Below are 23,056 nucleotides of genomic sequence, written 5' to 3' on the forward strand. Positions count from 1 at the left end.
CATTCTCCTATGATTCCCATACAGAAATTTTTGGACAGCCTTAATTCGCGCTTGGTTTAAAAAAAAAAATTAGGAGAGGGACAACATTCACCCCCAGATATACAGACACATATCACACACAAATTCAATTTTGTCAACTACAGTATTCATGGCCGTATAATGGACGAACCATATTCATCTTGGAAATTCTAGAATATGAGTTTTTGTTATGTGGGGTTCACCAAATATTTTGTATGTGCTATAATATTCTCACAGATTTCACCAAAAAAGAGTGGTATAAATACATTCATAGATCAGTAGGTTGCTTGAATTCTGATCAATAGCGAAGTCTCAATTTCTCATTCCATTGAGATCATTGTTGGGCAAGTTGCGAGTGTGATGATTGCATTTTAGCCAAAGGTGAGTAACTTAGATCCCTATCAGTTTGTTCTCTATAACTTTAGTTCATTCTTATATTTAGTAGATACAAGTTAGATTGTTAGTGGTTAGTTATCAACTAGGACCAAGGACCAATACAACCAAGTCATGCAATAACTAGGGAGACCTAGGACATCTATATTTTATAGTGTAGGTCCTACAACCAATGAATACTATTTACATAAATATATGTAATAGACTATAGTCGATTGTCACTTTTTGAACAACTTGAATTTTATGGTAGCCTATATTTATTGGGAGATGTTGAACATGAACAAGGGTAAGAGTCCTACATGTGATGGAAGTCAAGAAAAGCCAACCAAGTGCACCCGCAAAACCTTTTCATCATATTTTGGTGGCCAAAATTAGAAAGCTACATCATCACAAGTACATTTATAAGATTCCCAACCATTGCTACTACCAGTTTTGCCTGATATATCTGATCACGATGAACTTGAAGAAGATATTCAAGTAAATACCCAAAGTAGCGAAGATCTATAGGTCAATACCCAAAGTAGCCAAAATAATATAATAGACTTGGATGATAATTCCAAAGATGGTGATGGTGCATGACCAAGGAAGGGAAAAAGGAAATACAATGCAAAAATTGGTGCAAAATCCCAAAAAAAAATAGCATTGGGATCTATCAATCAGGAATTCTCAAATAGAATGGGCCTCAAATTATCCATTCATTGAACTTGTATACAATCCAAAAGAAGGTGAGCCTCCAATGAAAGTAGATGTATGATAAGCACAAGGATAAATAAAAAGGAAAAGAGCTTGTAGCTAAAAATTGACACCATAGAAAAGCATATAGGTAAATTTTATTAGAAGAAAATCATAGATGGAGTGGAAAAGTCAATGATAAGATGGAAAGCCAAGGACGAATCTCAACATGTCAGGAATGCAGAAATCTTAAAATTTCAAGAGAAAATAGAGATGAATCCTACTAAAGGAAAGGGCTCCATTGATTCTCTTCTTGGAAAAGCAATGGAAGTTCAAGAAATGGGTAAAGTTCTTCAGTTAAGTGTTGTCTTCTATGTTTTAAGAAAATATGTGCCATGGTAGACTACCCATCATTGAGTACTTTATTACACTTTGCAAAAGTTTGTTATTATCCATGGAGTCACTGATCAATAAACAATAGATGGTAATGGCCAAGTTGTCTTGCTGTAGTTGAAAAAGAAAATATCAAAGAAAAAAATTAAAGAGTCAAATTTCATTACATTATCTTTAGATGAGGTGATAGCAATAGATATACTTCTTGGGTATGCATGTTAGAAACAATAGTCCACCAAGATAACTGGGGGGGGGGGTGGGTGTGAATCAGTTATCCAATGATTAAAACATTTATTAACCTTAAATAAACTTAACCATTCAACCAAAGTAAACAACAACCATACAAAGATGCACATACACAATTACACTAGATATATTTACTAGGGAAACCCTTGATCAGAGGGAAAACCTCGGTGGGAATGATGCCCACAAAATAATATACTAATATAAATATTCCTTATTAGAGGATGGACCCTACAAAGTGTCTATTACAACATTTAGTACATATGAGTCCCTATTAGGAGACTTTGAATCCTTCTTAGAAGATTCCAATCCTATTAGGAGTTGTGCCAAACCTATTAGGAGTTGTAGAAGATAGAAGGACCCACTATCCAAACAACTTTTGGGGCAAGATCACCAAACCCACTATCCAATTGATCTCTCAACTATTCCTTGCAAAATAATTATATGTGTTGTACTCTAACTTCTTTCCTCTATCCTATCAACTGGACCAATCACTGTCAAACCTTGTAGACTAGGTCATGAACCTTGGATCCAAGTATCCAACTTTGGATCACACAATAAAACCTTGGCAACTAAGTCTTATTTCACCTTTGCTCTGCTTTGCTCAACTTCACATTCCGCTCTTTGTGATGCTTAAAATCATTCGTACATCTCACATATTCATCATCCATGATAAAGGAAAATGTCCTTCCTTTATAAAAAATCCATAAAACAATTCCCTGAGTTGGTTGTTACACCTTCTCAATTAATTATTATGGGACCACATTAAGAACATGTTACAATTAGTGATAACATTAATCTTCTGCCTTGCAACTTAAATAACTTTCTGTACATGTGTCATTATGATGAGAAAGCTTGGCCACGACATCTCCAACATGTCTTCTTCACATCCTTAACTTTAGCTTCTTAGAATAAGAATTATGTTAAGAGACATAACAAGTTTACCAAAACATGCCTCTGTAAACTCTATCTTAGAATAGTCTTTACCAAAACTTGCATAACTTCTTCCATACTTAATATCTTATTCTTTTGAGGTTAGCTTCATATACTATACACATAGTATGATCTCCCTTTAACCTTTCTTAGTGAAAATTCTCAACTGTCTATTCATACCAACTTGATCTTTATGTTGTTCTTCTATTAGATACCACAAAAAATTGCTATGTTGACATCAATGACAAACATAGTCATGAATGTAACATATCATCATGATTATGATCTAATCATGTTTCTACAATAATCCCCCATAGGAATATCATCAACATTCATGCTTCTAAGAATCTCTCCCTTTGACATTGATGGCAACATAAACAAAAAAATCTAGTTCCAAGAATACCAACTACAAAAGATTGTTAACCTTTCTTTTCAAATCCTCTTCATCAATCATTGTTCCATGTTATACGTTTCTTGCTACACTTCTTTCCAACTAATTTTCTAAACATGTTGTACTTTTTTTTCATGTTGTACTTCTCCCCCATTGACATCAATGTCAAAGGTTTCAGCAACCATCAAACTCTGCAACAACTATTTCTAACTAGCTCAAGTATCCAAAGATAATGTTAAAAAACAACATCCAATAAGAGTCCTAGATAACTCTGTCCATCATAGATACTCCCCCATACAAGAAGCATCAGCATTCAATCTAGACAAACAATAGTGCTCTATTACACTAGATTGATGCACTCTTGCATCATCTACTCTGATGTAGGAAGGGGCATAACCCCTACATTACCTCACAAATACACAAATGTCTCTCTAGGAAGAGGCTTAGTGAAAATATCTACAATCTACTCTTTACTACTTATAGACTCCAATCTAATCTCTTTTTTTGCAACTTTCTCTCTCAACATGTGATGCTTGATAGAAATGTGCTTAGTCTTAGAATGCAACACTGGGTTCTTAGACATATTTATTGTGCTTGTGTTGTCACGATGTATGGCAACAAGTTCACTGAATTCTATCCTTATATCCTTTAGCATCTTCTTCATCCAAACAACTTGATTACAATTGTTTGTTGCTACAATATATTTTTCTTTTTCTATACTTTGTGAGGTAAAATCTTGTTTCTTGCTTAGCCAAGAAACCAATCTTCCTCCAAGAAAGAAGGCTCCACCACTGGTGCTCTTTTTTTCATCCATACTACCTGCCCAATCAACATCACTATAACCATATAGAGTGAAATCATTAGATCTATCATACCACGATCCAAACTCTAGTGTTCCTTTCAGATATCTAAATATCATTTTGACTACTACATGATGTGCTTCTTTGGGATCAACTTGAAATCTTGCAACAATTCCAACTAGACCTTGTGTGAATAAGATATTGCAATCCTCTGATCATAGATTTGTACTTCTTCTGCTTAATAGCAGGTGTCTCATCCTTTGTAGATAACTTGTGTCCAGTTACCATAGGTGTTCCAACGAGTTTACATGTTTCCAAACCAAACCCTTTTAATAAATATTTTAAATACTTAGTCTGAGAAATAAAGATTCCTTCTTTGTCCTACACAACTTGTAATCCTAGAAAATATTTCATATCTCCTATCATGCTCATTTCAAATTCCTTCTTCATTTATTCTGCAAACTTGTCACTTTCATTATCATTTCCTCCAAATATGATATCATCAAAAAATATTACCAAAATCATCCATCCATCATCAATTTCTTTCCAATAGAGATTAATATCCGCCATACCTTTTCTATATCTAAGCTTTGTCAAATGCTTGTCCAACATTGCATATTAGGTTTTGGGTGCTTGCTTCAATCCATACAATGCTTTCTTCAATCTGCATATTGTGTCCTTGTCATTTGTCAAAGGACAACCTTTAAGCTATTCTATATATATACCTCTTCTTCAAGTTCTCCATTCAAAAATGTTGACTTGACATCGATCTAATATACTTTGAATTTTTTATATGTTGCATATGCCAAGAATAACCTTATTGCTTTTATTCTTGCCACGGGAGCATAGGTCTCATCATAGTCTATTCCTTTTTACTGTGAGTAACCTTTACATACCAATCTTGCTTTGTTCCTTAAAACTTTACCTTGTTCATTCATCTTGTTCCTAAATATCCATTTTGTTCCTATCACATTCTTCTCTGTTGGTTTGGGGACCAATTCCCATGTCTCATTCTTTACTATGTGATCCAATTCCTCTTTCATAGCTTGTTTCCAATAGTCATCTTTACATTCTTCATCTACATTCTTTGGTTCAACTTGAGATATCAAACACAGTTCTTCATTGATTCTTCTTCTTGTCATCACACCTTTATCTCTACTTTTGATGATTTTCTCAGGTGGATGATTCTTTGTCATATTCTTACTTGAAGTTGGAGTTGTTATCTCAACTCCTAGCTCTATTGAAGGTTTTGAGCATTGTTCGTACCTTGGCTCTCCTTCATTCTGCAAATCATTGTTAGTCTCAAAGAATACTTCATCATTCTTTTTTTTAGTAATAACATTCTCATCATTTGAATTGTAATCAACTATTTTTTCTTTTATCTTGAATTTCTCATCAACTCTCACATTTGCACTTTCCATAATAGTCTTAGTTCTTAGATTATAACATCTATAAGCCTTGCTTTTCAATGAATAACCAAGAAACATACCTTCATTAGTTCTGGCATCAAACTTACTAATATCATCATCTCTTTTGATATAACACTTACTGTCAAAATTTTTGAAATACTTGACTGTAGGTGAGTGACCAAATCACAATTCATAAGGGGTCTTGTTTGTGTCTTTCCTAACTTACACTCTATTCAAAGTGTAGACTGTTGTATTCACAATTTCTCTCCAAAATATCTTGGATACATCATTCTCAGCGAACATAGCTCTTGTTTCTTCTGTTACTAACTATTTCTTCTCTCTGCAATACCATTCTATTCAGGGTTTCACAGAGTTGATAACTATCTTTTGATTCTATTAGCTTCACAAAAGATGTTAAACTCATTTGAAGTAAATTCTCCTCCATTATCTGATCTTAAACATTTAATCTTCATACTTGTAGTGCTTGCCCTTAGTTTGCATTTTGTTATTTTTGTTGAACTCTTTTAGGCTAGTTTTATGCTTATAATTAGTGACATTGTTTTAAGATTATCAAATATTGTTTTAGGTTTAGTTGATTTTATGATGAGAGTACTTAGTACTCTATACTTCATGTATGCATGATAGTTATTACAGTGTTTTCAGTTATTGATGATGTTTAGTTAGATGGATTATCATATGTGTTTATGGATACTTACCCCATACTACATGTGTATGGTGTGCGTGTATGTTTTTTTTATGTATGGCATTTTTGATGTGGTTAGGGAAGGGAGTCGTAGTCACTTGCTAGTCAGGATCTACATGATGCACCACTTTTTGTCGTTGCCTATTTCGCTTAGAATATTGTGTCTTTACATGTGTGAATTTAATGTAGCTTGTAGGTACCGAGTATTGACTTTTCTAAATTGCTAGGATGAGCGTACCCTATTGCATTATCTCAATGGTAAGAGAGGGGAGATAAATTCTTAAGTCCAAATCCCAAACCTTTAAGCCATTTGTCTTGGATAATTAGGACAAGTATCCAAGTTGAGTACCCTTCGAATGCATCAAATGACGTTAATTCATGATTATAACCCTTTAGTTTGATTTTGTATGTGTTTTTCTTTGATGGGTTTTTGTATGTTGTTTTATGAGTCCTTCATAAACTGTCTATTAATTAAGTCTAATTAAAAGATTAAATTAATGATTTAATTTAATGAGAAGTTATTATGATATGTTTAATATTTAATTATATTTAATTAATTAGGAAATTAATTATATAAAAAGAATTAAATTTGTAGATAAAAGTTATAAGAATAAATTTAAAATGTGATAATATTCATTTAATTTAATAATAATATATTTAGAGTTCATTTTTAAATAAATGCTAAATAATATTACTATTTAAGTTAATATATAGTTATCAAAATTTAACATTCGAAAATAAATTAAGAAGTGAAAATATATTAATTTATTAAAAATTTTAAGTTCACATGATGTATGCATGAGATTAAAATATAAGAAATTAATTAATAAGATAAAACAAGTATATTTAATAAAGATATTTTAATTGCATAAAGTGCATGCATGAGATTAATTTAATAAATTAATTAAAAGAGGAGTCAAGTAAAAATTAAATAAAATTATTTAATAATTCAATTAACGTGCATGGAAAAGATAAAAGAAAGATAAAGAAAAGTTAATTTAGAGTTAAGTCTGGTGAGCATAGAGTCCTCTTGGGTGATTGCACAATCAGTGCCCTAATTTGAGGAGAAAATTCCTTATCAACATTTGAGGGTTCATTTTCAAGGGAGGGAAGTTTTTGGAAAGGGTCTACGAATTTTGGAGAAGGAAGGAATTTTCGAAAAGGAGAAGATTTTGAGAGGAGGAATTTCTCAACAATTTTCTTGTGCGTACCGATTAGCATCAGTGTCCAGGTAGATGCTCATGATTTTCGCAGAATCTATTACGCTCTTTCTTTCTTGTCTTCATCGTGTCTATTGAATGATTTTTTGAATAATTCTTGGGGTGAATAATTTAAATATTGTAAATTACTAAATGCATGTCAATACCTTCTGTATGCATATTAGAAAAGTAATTAGAAACCCTCATTTTCTAGATTAAAGAATTTAGTACTTTAATTGGGGAAGGGTTTGAATTAAAATGGAGATTTTCTTTTAAATAATAATTATTTTTTAAATGATTGATAGGTTTGTTGTAATTTCCCTATCTAGGTATTGTTTAGATCTCTTTAGAAAAAAAAATTAATTTAAAAAAATAAAAATGTATATATATATATATATATATATATATAGTAAATGGATAGGGTTCTTTTTTTAATTAAACAAAATGAAATTTTAAAAAATATATATATATACATAAATAAAAATTATTATATGTTAATGCAAAAAGGGGTTTGATTTATTTAAATGTTATATTAATAAAATTTAATAAAGTAAGTTCATTTAAATATGATTTTTTTTTAAAATGGGGTGGGCGAGGCCACTAACCTCCACCACTCCCCCTCCCCTCCCCTACACACTTACCTTTTGGTGGCTATATTGTCGCTACCGCAACAGTCTGCTATAGTAGAGCTACCATGGGCAACATTGATGCCGATCGTGCGAGCCTTAAATGCTCTTAATTATGCTTTTGTAAAATTATTTTTATTTATTAATTAATGTTAATAAGTATATATTATATTTAATTTAAAATATAATTTTTTTTATTAAATTTAGATTATTATTTATTAGTAATTTTAATTAATATTTGATAATTTAATAAATAATTAATAGATTTTAATAAAGTTATTCTTTAAAAAAATGGTTATTAATTAAATTAATTAAATTAAATTAAATTAAGTTTATTTTGTGATGGAGGTTATGTAATATAATTGTAAAATTTATTTAATTATTAATAACTTTAATTTTTAATAAATTATAAGTTATTTTATTTAAAATCAATAAGTATTAATTTAATAATTTAAATAAATAATTACCCTGGGATTAATTTAATTGACTTAAAATTGAATAAGGGTAATTCTGTATTTTATTTGAATATATGAATGGGGTAAATAGTAAAGGGTTAAATTGTAATTCGTGGGTATTCAAAAATTTACATTGAAACAAATAGTTAAACCTTATATTCAACTCAACGATATGTTTCTAAAAACCAAAACTTTGATACCTACACTATGTTTTTATGTGTTGTCCATGTTTTGGGGTTTTCAGGGTTTGACCTATCTTTGACTAGTCTTAGGATGTTACCAGAGGCTCGGGTGTTATGTGTTTGTGATGTCATGCTAATGTTTTGATCTCGATCTTTTTTAACCCAACCATGGTAATGTGTCTAGTATGCTTTATGAAGTGTGTTTATCTATTGATTTTTTTTTGCTTTCTAGTGTTCTTGTGTGACGCTGAGGTGAATGTTATGACCTACTTGACTTAACCATTTTTGGAGTCCTCAATTAGTTATATTTGAATTGCTTTCCAGTCACTTTGATAAGATTGATGTGTTTGTTTGCTTTGTTCTTCATGATGTCATGTTGTGACATGTTTGACTTAACCATTATGAGTCTTCAATCAATATTATTCTTGGGATGCTTTCCAATTGCTCGTAGAGGATTGATGTGATTATTATGATTATCTTTTGATGCTTTCCAGTCGCTTGTATAGGGATTAGGTGATTTTATATGATTCTTTGATTTATATTTTTATGAGCTTAGGGTAGGTAACCTACATGTAGTGTTGAGAAGTGGCTTGCAATGGGGGCTAGGAACCTAAGTGGTTCCCAGGTTAACCCATTGTAAGTTTTTTAATAAGTGAAAACATTATGCTAAATGGGGATTAAAATGAATATAATAAGAGTCTTTATATGTTCTCGCCCATGTCTCGAGTGCTAGTACAGAATAGGATGGGAGTAGAGAGAATGATTGGTTGTAACCTTGCATTCTGTAGTATGCCTTGTCAGTACAAGAGGACACTAGTGGCCGCATAGGGATCACTAGGGACCCAAGGGTCCTAAGAGATTGCCAAGGTAACTCCAGTGTGATTCATGCGATGACACTTGCTCGCTTACATAGTAGATTTCCTACATGTCTTTGTGTGCCTCTAGGAATTAGATGTCGACCTATCTTGGAACCCTTTGAGTTAGATTACTTTTAGGATTTCCTGGACTTAGAGAGTGTTTTGATATTTGGTTTGATATCTTGTTTGGGACTTGAGACTATCTCCTCAGCACAATGAGAGTGGGCCATTTAGGTTCCATGTGGTCAGGTGGTAGTGCTTTTTCACTCTTACCATTGAGATCTATTCGTAGTCATTGTAGCTAGAGCATTCCTTGTCTGCATTTACTTTCATTCATTATATGTATCATTATGATGGATGGTTATATTTCATGATGGATGTTATATCGTTTATGATGGATGGATGTATCATGTATGGTGGATGGTTTGATTTATCTTTATTGTACTTTGTATCATGGACCCGAGGAGGATGATGTATTTCTATTTCTACATATGTATATTCTTGTAAGCCTTTCATACCCTGTGACATGTATAGTGGAGGATTGAGCATTTTGAATTTAATTTTCCAAGAGGCATTTGGAACAAATGTATATTATTTAAATGGACATTGGACTTTATAATTATTCTTTCATATGGATGTGGTATTTGATGGACTTAGTATTAATTAAATTTAAATGTGATTCAACATCTTGGGATCCTTAAGAAATGTAATATGTTATGTATGTTTTTAGTTGATTGTATGTTATTGCTTCCGCTACTATGTGTTTGATGTGAATGATTTATCTTTCTTGTTTCAAAAAAAATGCTACCAAACTTAGTAAAACTTAAGGTTGTTTCTAGCATTACATCTAGTATCAGAGCCTGAGTTTCTACATTGGGAGCTTTGGATATATTGGAACGCCACTAGTTGTTAACTAGTTGAACAAAAATGAAACTTAAAATTTTTATGTATATCTATTTCAAACTGAAACCTGAACTAGTTGAACTGAAACAAAACTTAAACTTTTAGTTGTATATTTTCATACTTGAACACTTAAACTTCAAAACTAAAATATACTTAAACCTAAATTTAGGCAAAACTGAAAATTGAAACTTATTTTGTTTTCAAAACATGTATCTTTCATCTATGCTTAATTAGTATGCCTTTAATTGTCTTTGCGAGCATTATGTTGTTCTTGTTTAGAGAGTTTAAGGGATCTATTTCAGTAGTTGTTAAAAAGGATGAATGTTGGATCAATATGGTTTTCGGTTTACTATTAAACCAGAATCATATTGCTCTAAGTGATTTAAAAGTATTATGTGTATGGTTATGATAGCATCTTGTATCTTGGATATTATTGTAGGATGGTATTTGGGATGAGATCTTCTGTTAGAGGTCATAGTCTAAACCATAGTAGAGGTCGTGGAAAAGGTAGAGCAATCGGTATACATGAGTCTATCTACAAAGGCCCTATTCAGGAAGGGACTAGGGATGAGCATGTCAGCGAGCATCAGGAAGAGAACCATAGAGAGGAGCATGTCGACTTTGAGGAGGTTGATCTAAGGCAAATGATGTAGACCATCATTGATCACCTACCTCTTGTTCATGATCAAGATAGAGCACATCGAGTAGGACTTGAGCATAGACCTAGGTATAGGAGCTATCGTAAATCTTGAAATGCACGGTGTAATAAGCATAAACAGTTTCACCAACCATCTCAGGGTATTTCTTCTTATGTCAGTGGGGGTAGCGTTCAGTAGTCTAGAACACGTGGAGTTCAGAGGAGCTTCGATGGAGAGTGTTTCTCATGAGGACAATGTGGACAAAAGTCGTCTCATTGCCCTCAAGGGAAATCACAATTCTCAAACCAGAGCCCCGCAGCTTCAGAACCTACGGTTGGTGATATGGGTAGATCCCAGAGAGTGTTCTCAATGGAGTCATATCCTCCTATAGGGGAAAGGGTCCAATGGGGCCCGCACAGTGAGTCCTTTACTTTTATCATTCATGTAGGCTTCTAGGAATAAGCCTAAGTCTAGGGGAGGTGGATGTAGTGTCTGCCCCTAGTTTGCATTTTGTTATTTTTGCTGAATTCTTTTAGGTTAGTTTTATGCTTATGATTAGTGGCATTGTTTTAAGATTATCAGATGTTGTTTTAGGTTCAGTTGATTTTATGATGAAATTATATTTAATTATATTGGGAAATTAATTAAATAAAAAGAATTAAATTTGCAAATAAAAGTTATAAGAATAAATTTAGAATGTGATAATATTTATTTAATTTAATAATAATATATTTAGAGTTCATTTTTGAATAAATGCTAAATAATATTATTGTTTAAGTTAATTAATAGTTATCAAAATTTAATGTTTGAAAATAAATTAAGAAGTGAAAATATATTAATTTATTAAAAGTTTTAAGTTCACATGATGTATGCATGAGATTAAAATATAAGAAATTAATTAAAAAGATAAAACGAGTATATTTAATAAGGATATTTTAATTTCATAAAGTGTGTGCATGAGATTAAATTTAATAAATTAATTAAAAGAGGAGTCAAGTAAAAATTAAATAAATTATTTAATAATTCAATTATCATGCATGGAAAAGATAAAAGAAAGATAAAGAAAAGTTAATTTAGAGTTTTGTCTGGTGAGCATGGAGTCCTCTTAGGTGATCGCACAATTAGTGCCTCGATTTGAGGAGATAATTCCTTATCAACATTTGAGGGTTCATTTTCAAGGGAGGGAAGTTTTTGGAAGGGACTGCAAATTTTGGAGAAGGAAGGAATTTTTGAAAAGGAGAAGATTCTAAGAGGAGGAATTTCTCAACAATTTTCTTGTGCGTAGCGATTAACATCAATGTCTAGGTAGACGCTTGTGATTTTCACAGAATCTATTACGCTCTTTCTTTCCAATCTTCATCGTGTCTATTGAATGATTTTTTGAATAATTCTTGGGGTGACTAATTTAAATATTGTAAATTACTAAATGCATGTCAACACCTTTTGTATCTGTATTAGAAAAGTAATCAGAAACCCTCGTTTTCTAGATTAAAGAATTTAGTATTTTAATTGGGGAAGGGATTGAATTAAAATGGAGATTTTCTTTTAAATAATTATAATAATAATAATTGATTGATAGTTTTGTCATAATTTCCCTATCTAGGTATTGTTCAAATCTCTTTAGAAAAAAATTAATTAATTAAAAAAAATAAAAAATGTAAATATATATATATTTAAAGATTGTAAATGGATAAGGTTCTTGTTTTGATTAAACAAAATGAAATTTTAAAAAATAAATTAAAAATATATACATAAATAAAAATTATTATATGTTAATGCAAAAAGGGGTTTGATTTATTTAAATTTTATATTAATAAAATTTAATAAACTAAATTCATTTAAATACGATTTAAAAAAAGAATTAATATTAAAAAAAAAATGGGGTGGGCAAGGCCACCAACCCTTAACCCACACCCCCCCCCCCCAAAACTTACCTTTTGGCAGTTATACTGTCGCTGCCGTGGGCAGCATTGATGTCGGTCGTGCGGGCCTTAAATGCTCTTAATTATGCATTTTTTAAAAATTATTTTTATATATTAATTAATGTTAATAAGTTTATATTATATTTAATTTAAAATATAATTTAATGTTATTAAATTTAGATTATTATTTATTAATAAATTTAATTAATATTTAATAAAATTTTATTAATATTGTATAATTTAATAAATAATTAATGGATTTTAATAAAGTTATTATTTTTTTAAAATGGTTATTAATTAAATTAATTAAATTTAATTTAATTAAGTTTATTTAGTAATGGATGTTATGTAATATAATTGTAAAATTTATTTAATTATTAATAACTTTGATTTTTAATAAATTATGAGTTATTTTATTTAGAATCAATAAGTATTAATTTAATCATTTAAATAAATAATTACCTTGGGATTAATTTAATTGACTTAAAATCAAATAAGGGTAATTTTGTATTTTATTTGAATATATGAATAGGGTATAGTAAAGGGTTAAATTGTAATTCATAGGTATTCAAAATTTTACATTGAAACAAATAGTTAAACCTTACATTCAACTCAACGAGGAGTTGAGTACCAATGCACTACTATGGAAGGCATGTGTCCATGAGAAAAGGAAAGAAATCCACGTAGCCAAAATTAACTGTTAAAAAGGAAGTGTTTGAATAGATTGTTGAGTCTGTGATGAATTCTATAAAGGATATTTCTTATGATATTTCCTCAGAAATTAGAGAAATATTTCCTCGACAAAAATTTCTTGGATCAATGTGTATTGTTTTCCCTATTATTGGGGTTTAAGAGGTCCTAAAGATTTTTTAGATAAGTTATTGGTTTTGATAGATCAATTTTGCAAAAGCAATCGATGGGGTGACTGTAAATGAAGTTTTCGATGAATCTCGTTTGAGAGAGAAGCCCCATTTTTTTTCTAGTACAATGATGGAACAATATGATATTATACGGAACCCCAAAGAAGAAGGAGTAGCAACCAAACTTTGGACAAATCTATCTTAGAGCGAAGCGTTGCGAGATTCAACAAAAAAAATTCAAGCTTGTCAAATTATGTTTGACCATGATATTAGGGTTTGTGGAGGATGAGAGAGTTTTTAGTGCTTTGGGGTTCCTAAAGTCAAAGGTAAGAAATAAACTAGACAGGAATTTAGAAAATTGTCTAAGGTTGCATACATTCAATTATGAAATCAATACTTTTCTTGACAAAAGGGTACAAAATTATGGACAAAAAAATGACAAAGAAGAGGTTTGGGTAATGTTTCAAACAATGAGATCAATAACTTAAGTAGTAGTACTAGTACTGGTAGCATTGATATTGAAGATGAGGATTACTATCAGGATGATGAAGGTATGCCTAATGGAGAAAACCTGGGACATGATGGACTACTTGAACTTGATGGTGAGGAATCTGAAGATTCAGATGATGAGATGATGTGGCAAGTTTAATAGTTATGGAAAGATGTGGAAATTCTGAATTTATTACTCATTAGTAATTACTATAGTCTAAATTCTAGATTCTAAACAATATTCTCTAAATCTAATCATGATTCATCTATCATGCATAATAAGTTATATCATTTTTTAAATGTCTAATGTCAAACAAACAAGTAAATTTTATGTTAGATGATGCCATGATTCATGAATCAAAATTCATTCAAATTATTCCATTACTATTATTTTTTAGTTGTATTATTATACTCATATGATATGTTGTTATGGTACAATGCTTGATGATTTTTATGAAAATATAGCAATTCAAATGATAAAATTCATATTCATTCTCATTACTATTTTAACACATGATAATTGATAGAATTCAATTTGTAAAAGTTAAATTTGAATGCCCAATTTCATAATCATGAGTTAAAAGTACTACATTTACAACTATAACATTTAGCAAATGACCTTGAATTCCCTTCTATATAAATATAGAAATAAGGGACAAACAACAGATTTAGGTCATTTTGCCTCATGGGAAAAGTCTTAAACTAGCATCAAATTCAATATCAGAAACATTTTTGCCTTTGCATTTGATAGGCCTAGTAAGCAAAATAGTATTTTGATTTTGCTAAGTTTATCCTGTTCAAGAAACAAAGTTGAAACTTTAAGTCATATCAAACAATTACAAAATAGAAATAAAGTAAACACTACAAAGATGATTAAAATCACTTTCCAAGTGTCACATACTCTGATGCCTAATGGATGTCTTATGATATGATTGAAGATTTAGTCATCTATTTTAGGATGTTGAAGTTTTCTTCGTTTGATGTTTTAACATTTTTTATGTTATAGTAGATGACCTTTAACTTCGTCAGACTTCCATATTTGGAAAATTTACTTGAAAGCAATGCTACATCCAATAGTGCATTCAGATTCACCAATGGTTTGATGCAATTCAAAATGCCTTCAGGGGTTGAATCATGAGGAAACTTGACTACTTTAGACATCATTTTGGCCTCCAACTCTTTTTGGTAAGCTTCTCTTCCAATGAATGTCGTTGATGAATTACTAGAGCAAGGAGTAGGCAAACCAAGACTTATCATTAATTGTTAAGTCACTTATTATCTCTAGTTTGGCAGTCTTTGTAGCTTCATGCTTCAGTGGTGTTCTTCATGATCATCTTTTGTTCCTATCTTCTAGAAAATTCCCTATTTTGGAGGCTTCTTCAGTCCTTCACTAGTTTCTTTCAACATTTTTCGACGTCTTTTTGGAGTACAATTTTTCCCATGTGGTTTTCTCTATTTCTTCTTTTTTTATTTGGTTGTGCTTGAGTACCTCATCAGGCTTTGTTTGTCAAGATCCAAATCTACTTTCAGTAGTAGTTTCTAGGTTTTTAGCTACTCCCTAAGTTTATCTTAAAGTGGGGGGGGGGGGGGGGGGGGGGGTATTAGAGTAATTACATATTTTCTAATTAAATCTAGTTTTCTTGAGCTAAACTTTAGGCATATAATAATTAATTTTTTTATTAATTATTATTATGCAACCTAGGTTAGACCTTTTTAGGGTTTTGATCTCCTTTATAAGGATGATCTCTCTTTGTAATTCATAGATGAGACATACTTGATGAGAAAAAAGAGAAATTGTGTGCCAAAATTCATAAAATCACCACCTCAGGAAATGTGCCCAATCTAGGAGCAATACTTTTTAGCCTTAAATTTTAATTGTGTCCAAATTGGACAAATTTTATATGAAAATAGGGGTTTTTGGGCACTTTGACCTCAAAAATGAGTCCATTTGGGCTCAAAGTTCACCACAATATGGTGATTCCCCAGATTCAATACAAAAAAATTCTAAAAAATGAAACCCTCTGAACAAAAAGCATATATCTGAAAGCCAAGACAAACTTCTCATAAATAGAATAGAGGCATGAAGATTTGAAGCTCGAATACCATGTTGAAGTTGATGAAATCTCAACCCCATAGTTCCCAAGAATCACCTGCATGCAAACACCTATCACAGAAAGAGAGAAGGAAATGTTATGTAGGCTGGAATTCCCAAATCCATAGATGAGACATTCTTGATGAGAAAAAAGAGAATTTGCTATTATCAAAAGTGAATCTATGCATTACAAAGAGAAATCATCTTTATAAAGGAGATTGAAACCCCAAAAAGGTCTAACCTAGGTTGCGTAATAATAATTAATAAAAGAATTAATTATTATATGCCTAAAGTTTAACTTAAGAAAACTAGAGTTAATTAGAAAATATCTAATTACTCTAGCATTAATTTTTCTCTGTCATCCATCTTAGTGATTTTTTCCCAGTTGAGTTCAAATATTCATTTCCTTCTCTTATACTCTTGCATTTTGAATGATAGCTGATGGCCTTACTAGTGTACTAACATAGTCATGAACTCCTTGACTAGCCAAATACCTGTCACTATGTGTGTTGGTTATGTATATAATTTGGCTTGCAGCATTCTTGATCTTAAAAACATCATTGTTCTTCTCAATCCGCTCTTTGATACTTCCACAAATAGCTCAAAAACTTTTATACAATTCAAACCAATCACACAACCTATCAGCATTTGTTGTGATTTTCCTCCACATTTTTCTTTAATTAGCTTGACTGAATTTTTAATTATTTCATTTTAGTCAAACAAGTTGTTCTGAAAGGTTTTGATTGTTTTATTAGCTACCTCTTGCAATATTTGTGATAATTGTTTTTCACTTTGTTTATTTATTTCTTCTTCTTTCTCTTCCCATTATTTTTCTTTTTCCCTCTCATTGTCCAATTCCTTATTCATGTTACTGATTATAGGTCCACTAGACTCCACCTTTTTGAAAATATCTATTGCAGGTGCTCTTTCATCCTCAAGTTGTTTATTTGATTCTTGCAATTTGTCCCTGAGTTCTTTGAATTTTATATTGACTTCCATATTAACATGGTTCAAAGTATCATTGAATTTCTTATTACTCTGTTCCAATTGTTCCTTCAACTTCTTGAGTTCTACTTCTCTCTCTACATTTACATCAAATATCTTTTTATTGCTTTCTTCCATTTGTTCCTTTATAATTTTCATTTATGCTTCCATATTTTTTGCCTGAGGCTATGCACTTGGTCCTTGAGAGGAATCACTTGTAATCCTTTTCTCTATTTTTTTGGACCTACTATCTATTGCTTTCTCCTTTGCCTTTGCATTTTCAAGGTTTTCTTTTAACTTTTCAATTGCCTTCTCCAACCCTTCTCTCTCTCTCTCTCTCTCTCTCTCTCTCTCTCTCTCTCTCTCTCTCTCTCTCTACCACCTTGACTAGTGAACTATAGATCACAAAGTCAATCTTTTTTTCCACACTAACTTTGTCCACATTTTGTACTTTGGACAAATCCATAGATAGTGTTCTAACATGAAAATCTGATGGATTCATCTCACTCTCTAGTGGATTATTCTCTAGATGTAGGGGAGAAACAATCATAAACTTCATCATTTATTTATTGGTGTTATATCTTGGAAATATCCTACTCGATGTAGGTTCTTGAAAATGATCCACCTCAAGTACATCCTTCTTGAATGCCTTATTATTTTTTCTATTCATTTTTGTGGTTTCTTAAAAATTTGCTACAAAATTATAAAATTCAAAATTTGGGTCTGTTGATATAATACGATGCTTGAAAGGAGAAAGAGCACTTGCAACATTGTGCTTGTCTCCACCAATGCCTGAGGTTGTAATAATTGCATTTTGAGGATTACCACGACATCAACCCTTCCTCATTTCACCCCACTACCACTAACAAGTGGAGTTTTTGGACTATTCTGAAGGTTTTGTGTTGAGGGAGTTGTGTTTGGCATTGTATCAACATGAGTATCTGAAACCTTTTGCTTCTTTGTACAATGATCTTCAATTGAAAAGATCCGATCAAATTTTAGTCACATTGTACCTTTTGAAGGTGAAATAACTTGGGAGGTTATTAATCCACCTTGGATGAATAATGGCTTGGGTTCACCTTTTTTTGAAGAACTCGATGGGTCATTTGACTCATCTCCAATGATTTGTTTATGATCAAGTTTTGGTACCTCTGGTATTTGGAGTGGATACCAAATTTCTTGACTTGTTATTCCCAACCCACCATTACCTAGATAACCCAATTTTTCTGTCATCTTTGCCACTACACCATATTTTTCCCTTTTGTGCTAATTAAATACAACATATTGTCCAATTGAATCAAATGTACTACTACTAATAGTACTTGAAGGAGTGGATTCATTGGAACCGGTGGTAGTGCCTATGGCGATGGATGAAGGATCCTAAAAAACCTCATACTCATTGCCTTCATCATCTACATCACATTGTACTACTATACCATCTGGATGCTCACTATCCCATAATTTTCTAAATGTTTCATCGTTAGGCAAGTCTTCAAAATTTGTAGAGGTCTTAGGTTTGCCAAGATTCTTCCTCATCTCCCAAAATACATTAATTTTTTATTGACACCACTATCCAGCTACACAATATTTATTTATGACATCTAGAAGATGTTATTTACTTGGATGATCTACTTTCTGGTAGAAATTGTAGGGTGTTATGGGCTACACTTTTTCTTTATGTCTATGCAATTCTTTAATTTGTGTTGACAATTCTTGTATTGAAATATTTCTTTCACTGGAGCATTTTTCCATCTCCATTTTGACCTCTTCCCATGAGTCCATATTTTTTAATATTTCAATCAATGACACACTCTCATGTTGAAATTTGCTTACGAAGTTCCCATTCTATACAAGCTTTCTACCAATTATGTTTAGCAGATCATACTCCCAATGCATGGCAACATAAAATTTAAAAATTGCAAGAAATTCTTGTACCATATTGAATTCTCTTCTCTCAAATGTGAACCCTTTGCATCCTACATGCAAGGAAGGAAAAATGGTTTTCCTTTGCTGACCATGAAACAATACATTTGTGCTTTCCATTTGTCGTACATATTCCAATGCAAATATCCTCTCTATCACATGTATTGGAAGTTTGTAGGGTTGTACAACTTAATCATAAAATCTTAATACAATTTACTCTTCCATAAAGTACCAGTCAGCCAATTTAATTTGACTTCCTAGTTGAATTAATCATTTACAAGACACATGCAATGTAGGCATTAAAGTGCATATAATTTTATGATAAAGTGGTGCCAACAAGAAGTCTACAAAGTGGTTGTAGTTCCCTTGGGGATCACCCATCCTAATCATAGATGTCCATTCAAATATTGGTTTATCAAACTTAAGCTGAAGCTTGTTTGTTTCAAAAATTTGACGATGCTTTGATAATAAAAGATAATACAAGTAGGTCGTGTATCTAAATGTCTTGTGTGACAATGGGTCTAACCCTATTTTAATCATTAACAATTGTTCATTCATGTGATGTACAATGTGCCCAATATAATTATATCTTGTGGGTTGTTTCAAACAATGAATATTAAAAATCATTTCCAAAATGTTGGCACTCACTTTCTCATTACTTTCCAAACCTAAACACATTGATAGAAGAGACATAGTATCCTGAACCCACTATGAAAAAATATCCAATTCATAAGGAGGTTTATGATCATTAGGCAGATTGAATGTGTCTACTAACCCTCTGATATAACATTGTTTTTTATCTGAACCTAACTTGTCCTATGTTTTTGCTAGTTTTCTAGGTCAATGTGGGTTGGGTTTTGTTCTTCAAACCCTAGGTAAAATAGTCTACCAAATACACTCTGCGTGATAGACAAAATTACCTCCTATGTATTTTGATTCACAATTTCCTTCTATTATCATCATATTTTTTAGCACATACTATTACAAATTTTGGGCAAGGGAATACTTGAAGGAACCCCAAGTAGGAAATTCCATCGGTCCATATTCCAGCTTTGTTTACAATACACCCTATCATTTTGTTCGATTTAATATATCTTGACTCCTTTTGTGCATCATTCAACTTATCTTCAATTGCATATTTGATTTCCTTAATACTCATTCCATAGATAATAGGATCCAAAATCTCATGGAATTCATCAGTAAAACCTGGCATTTTAACAAGTTTGTGCATGTCAAAATATAGTTTTCCAGTCCCCTGTATTTTCTTTTGGGTTGCAATTCCACTACCTGTGGCACTCCTTTTGTATGTTTTCATCATCATTGAAAATTTTACAGAACTATACACAAACATAAATTATAATTTATAGACATGAATAACATTTAAACCCTAAATTATATTTCTACTTTTTAACTTTTCAAGTTACCTAACTACAAGAAAGTAAAAAATTTAGGCTTACAATGCACAATAAATTGGAAATTAAACCTTGAATTCTACAACTGATATTAGTTACTAAACTATTAGTAAAAAATGTGTTTAGGATCTTACTTAGAAAGTTGAAACTCTAATTGATAACTATTTTCCGTGACATTATGACCTATCTAGGAAGACTAGGTTTGCATTGCAACTTGCAAATTGTGATCAATAACTGCTTTTTAATGCTCTAATGCTTTTATTGAATCTTGGATTGGTAATTTTTGCATAGTGTAGAGATCCAAGATTGAATAATAAAAACTAAACCTTACGGTCTACACAAAATAAATTTTTACAAGTTGCAAAATCAACAAACTTGAGCATTTCTTTGATATTAATTCTAACGTACATTGTACAATGGACAACTGGTATTATAATTATTTGTGAAATAATAAATGTATGAAATTACATTATAATATAGGATTTACTCTTTTACTTATCGCTAATTTATGAAGATTCGGTGACTCCACTTCTTTTTGAAGACATCTTTTCTAGGGAAATTTTGAAAAAAAATAAAGGTAGCCAAAATCAGCTCGAAATAAATCTCAAGCCATCAATCTTTACATGTCCTATTACTACACCATGGTCTATACATCAATGCCACATGTCTTCTTTCTCACTTGATTCATGTATGGCACGTATTTTCTTTCTGCAACATTTGAGAAAGCAAGACTACTCTAGCCAAAATTGGCCCAAAATACAACTAGGGCCACTCGATCTTTGTTGATCGAATGATGTGTAACATTGTAAAGGATGTTGATGCCACAATAGATGTTACATCAAGTATGCCACATGTCTTCTTCCTGAGGAATATGTGAATACAAGTCAACTATTGTCAAAATTGGCCCAAAAATCATTTGGAGTCATTGATCTAAGTTGATCGAACGGTGGTTAGCTTGATGCCCTGTCTTACGTGTCACTATGATATCCACCATCCATGTCAAAATTATTAGTGAATAGTCACTAGTATTACATGTATGCTACGTGTCTTCTCTCCAAAGTGATTTGGGAAAATGAGTTGAGTGCTTCCCAAATCAGCCCGAAATACATCTCGAGTCATTGATCCTTGCTCATCGAACAACAATGCTAGCATCCCCTTTATTATTTTAACACGCATGTGATCATATTAAATTATAATTATATTATTAATTATCATTATATTATTATAATAATAAAATTCTATTAACACTTGTTAAAGATACAGACTACTAATTAAAAATAAACTGAATAAATATGTTTACATTTTATTTTAAGAAACAATTTAAATTAATTGTGTTGTATTTTTTTAAATTATTTTGTGATTGAATAATAAGAATATAGTCATCAAAAATTAAATAGAAACAAGAATCTATGTATTTATGCATTGAATTTCAAACTAAACCATTTACATTAACAAAATATTTATTTTATTTTATGCTTTTGATGATGATTAAAAAATAATTAAGGACCTAATACAATATAGTTAAATCACTATAATAGATATAACATACTTAAAGTTTTAATTAAAATTAAAAAGTCATTACAATATGCATAATTGAGCGTTATTATATAGCATATTTATTAGTTATTAGAGACTAGAGATGACACATGTCTTTTTTTTGGTTACATTTATAAAAAGGGTTGAGCATTCCCCACATTTGCCCAAAAATTATCTCTAGTTGTCGATCTAACTTGATCAAACGCTACTACTATGAGCATAATGATTTCACACTTGATCATGTTTGTCGCATGTTTTCTTTCTAGGGAATTTGGAAAAGGTAATTGGTTGCCTAAACAACATTTGAAGTTGTTGATCTTTGTTCATCCAACGATCATCGCGACATCACCTTTATAATATTACTAACATAGTTCTTAAATATATTAGAATATTTATGATTTAAAAAATGAAATATTTTTCAATGATATTTTAAATTTTATTGTAAAATAAGCCCATCCAATGGAGAGTTAAATCCGATTGTAAAAGTAACTACCGATTATGTTCCACATATTCTATTATTCTGTACTACTAGTGTTGAAACCAAATGTTGAAGTAAGTGTCAAGTGATTTATTAATTAAATTAATTGTTAAATGTGAAACCTAAATAGGTTAATTTTAATTCAATGTTATATGTTATATTTTGTTTTTTTAACAACTTAATAGAAAAATTCAAAAATGCCAAAATATTGCATAAGTAAGCATAACAATGAAATACAATTTTATATGGAACTCCAAAAATTTCATTGATACTCCTTGAAAATTAAAATCTGAGGTAGATGCATGTACAGTTCAATAGTAATTTGATTAAACAAAATAGAAAGTGAAAGAAAACTTCATGGGAAAACCCTAGTACTACTATACTAGTCATTATAGAAAGCACGAGACCATACTAAGGTTGTGATTTCTTCTATCCATGGGTTTCCCTATGCCACATCATCTAGGTTATAATATTTTTAGAGAAAATCCAAGCCAATTCATGCCCATTTCTTATGGTGCTTCAACTGCCCAGTAGTCAAGTCCAAC

The sequence above is a fragment of the Cupressus sempervirens genome, chromosome 7 (genome assembly GCF_028749045.1).
Source record: "Cupressus sempervirens isolate cs-2001-9-10 chromosome 7, ASM2874904v1, whole genome shotgun sequence".
NCBI classification, from domain to species: Eukaryota; Viridiplantae; Streptophyta; class Pinopsida; order Cupressales; family Cupressaceae; genus Cupressus; species Cupressus sempervirens.